The sequence below is a fragment of the Mus caroli genome, unplaced genomic scaffold, assembly GCF_978045245.1.
Source record: "Mus caroli unplaced genomic scaffold, Mus_caroli_1 scaffold_21, whole genome shotgun sequence".
Classification (NCBI taxonomy): domain Eukaryota; kingdom Metazoa; phylum Chordata; class Mammalia; order Rodentia; family Muridae; genus Mus; species Mus caroli.
The window spans coordinates 5871066-5874179 of record NW_028227276.1 but is presented as its reverse complement, the minus strand read 5'-3'; positions in this window follow the sequence as shown (position 1 = coordinate 5874179).

Sequence of the window (3114 nt, the reverse complement as noted above, 5' to 3'; positions counted from 1 at the left end):
CTTTGTGTCTCTCTCTGTCTCTCACTGTCTCTCTCTGTCTGTCTCTGTCTCTCTCTGTGTCTCTCTGTGTCTCTCCATGTCTCTCTCTGTGTCTCTCTCTGTCTGTCTCTGTCTCTCTCTGTCTCTCTCTGTGTCTCTCTGTGTCTCTCCATGTCTCTCTATGTGTCTCTCTCTGTCTCTCTCTGTCTCTCTCTCTGTATCTCTCTGTTTCTCTCTGTCTCTCTGTCTGTTTCTGTCTCTTTCTGTCTCTCTCTATATATCTCTCAGTCTCTCTCTGTGTCTTTCTTTGTCTCACTCTGTCTCTATCTGTCTCTTTCTTTCTCTCTCTGTGTCTCTCTCTCTGTGTCTCTCTCTCTCTCTGTCTCTCTCTGTTTCTCTCTGTCTCTCTCTGTCTCTCTCTACTCTCTTTGTCTCTCTCTGTATGTCTCTGTCATCTCTGTGTCTCTCTCTTTCTCTTTCTCTGTCTCTCTCTGTCTCTCTGTGTTTCTCTCTGTGTCTTTCTCTGTCTCTCTCTGTCTCTATATCTGTCTCTCTCTCTGTCTCTCTCTGTCTCTCTACATCTCTCTCTCTGTCTCTCTTCTCTTTCTCTGTCTCTCTTTGTCTCTTTCTCTTTGTCTCTTTTCTGTATCTATGTCTCTCTCTCTGTCTATCTCTGTCTCTCGCTGACTATCTCTGTCTCTCTCTGTCTCTCTCTCAGTCTCTCTTGGTCTCTCTCTGTCTCTCTCTCTCTGTCTCTCTCTGTCTCTCTCTCTTGTATCTCTCTCTGTCTCTCTCTGTGTCTCTCTCTGTCTCTCTCTGTGTCTCTCTGTCTCTCTCTGTCTCTCTCTCTGTCTCTCTCCGTCTATCTCTGTTTCTTTCTTTGTCGCTCTCTGTCTCTCTCTCTGTCTCTCTCTGTCTCTCTCTGTCTCTCTCTGTCTCTCTCTGTCTCTCTCATCTCTCTTTGTCTCACTATCTGTCTCTCTCTGTCTCTCTCTGTCTGTCTCTGTCTCTCTCTCTGTCTCTTTTCTGTCTCTGTCTCTCTCTCTGTCTCTCTCTTTCTCTTTCTCCGTCTCTCCCTCTGTCTATCTCTGTGTCCCTCTCTGTATCTCTCTTTGTCTCTCTCTATTTCTTTCTCTCTGTTTCTCTCTTTGTCTCTCTCTGTCTGTCTCTCTGTGTCTCTCTATGTATTTCTCAGTCATTCTCTTTGTCTCTGTCTCTCTGTCTCTCTCTATCTCTATTTCTGTCTCTCTCAATCTCTCTCTCTATCTCTCTCTGTTTCTCCCAGTGTCTCTCCCCGTCTCTCTCTGTCTATATCTCTATCTCTCTGAGTCTCTCTCTGTCTCTCTCTCTGTCTCTCTCTGTCTCTATCTCTGTCTCTCTCTCTGTGTCTCTCTCTGTCTCTGTCTGTCTCTCTCTGTCTCTCTCTGTGTCTCTCTCTGTGTCTCTCTCTGTCTCTCTTTGTGTCTCTCTCTGTCTCTTACTGTCTCTCTCTGTCTGTCTCTGTCTCTCTCTGTCTCTCTCTGAGTCTCTCCATGTCTCTCTGTGTCTCTCTCTGTCTCTATCTGTGTTTCTCTCTGTCTCTCTCTGTGTCTCTCTCTGTCTCTCTCTGTCTCTCTCTCTGTATCTCTCTGTTTCTCTCTGTCTCTCTGTCTGTTTCTGTCTCTTCTGTCTCTCTCTATATATCTCTCTGTCTCTATCTCTGTCTCTCTCTGTGTCTCTCTCTGTCTATCTCTCTATGTCTCTCTGTCTCTATCTCTATCTCTCTCTGTCTCTCTCTGTCTCTCTACATCTCTCTCTCTGTCTCTCTCTGTCTTTCTCTGTCTCTCTTTGTCTCTTTCTCTTTGTCTCTTTTCTGTATCTATGTCTCTCTCTCTGTCTATCTCTGTCTCTCTCTGACTATCTCTGTCTCTCTCTGTCTCTCTCTCTGTCTCTCTCTCGGTCTATCTCTGTCTCTCTCTCTCTGTCTCTCTCTGTCTCTCTCATTCACTCTCTTTGTCTCTGTCTCTCTTTCTTTCTCCCTCTGTCTCTCTGTGTCTCTCTCTTACTCTCTCTGAGTCTCTCTCTGTCCTCTCAGTCTCTTTCTGTCGCCCTCTCTTTGTCTCTCTCTGTCTCTTTCTGTGTCTCTCTCTGTCTCTCTCTGTCTCTATATCTGTCTCTCTCTCTCTATCTATGTCTCTCTCTGTGTCTCTCTCTGTGTCTCACTCTGTCTCTCTCTGTCTCTTTCTCTGTCTCTCTCTGTGTCTCTCTCTGTCTCTATCTCTGTCTCTCTCTGTGTCTCTCTCTGTCTATCTCTCTGTGTCTCTCTGTCTCTATCTCTATCTCTCTCTGTCTCTTTCTCTGTCTCTCCCTGTCTTTCTCTGTCTCTATGTCTCTCTCTGTCTCTTTCTGTGTATCTCTCTGTCTAGCCTTGTCTCTCTGTGTTTCTCCCTGTGTCTCACTCTCTATCTCTGTCTCTCTCTGTCTCTCTCTGTCTCTCTCTCTGTCTCTCACTGTCTCTCTCACTCTGTCTCTGTCTCTCTCTGTCTCTCTCTGTCTCTCTCTGTCTCTCTCTGTCTCTCTCTGTCTCTCTCTGTGTCTCGCTCTCTCTGTATTTCTCTGTCTCTCTCAGTCTCTCTCTCTCTGTCTCTGTCTCTCTCTGTATCTTTCTTTGTCTATGTCTCTCTGTCTCTCTCAGTCTCTATCACTCTGTCTCTGTCTCTCTCTGTCTCTCTCTTTGTCTCTGTCTCTCTCTGTCTCTCTCTGTGTCTCTCTCTGTCTCTCTCTGTCTCTCTAACTGTCTCTTTTTGACTCTCTCTGTCTCTCTCCCTTTGTCTGTTTTCTGTCTCTCTCTGTCTCTCTGTCTGTCTCCCTCTCTGTCTCTCTCTGTCTCACTCTGTCTCTCTCTGTGTGTCTCTCTGTCTCTCTCTGTATCTCTCTGTCTCTCTCTGTCTATCTCACTCTGTCTCTGTCTCTCTCTGTCTCTCTCTTTGTCTCTGTTTTCTCTGTCTCTCTCTCTGTCTATCTCAGTCTCTCTCACTTTGTCTCTGTCTCTCTGTCTCTCAGTCTCTCTCACTCTGTCTCTGTCTCTCTCTGTCTCTCTCTTTGTCTCTGTCTCTCTCTGTCTCTCTCTGTGTTTCTCTCTGTCTCTCTCTATCT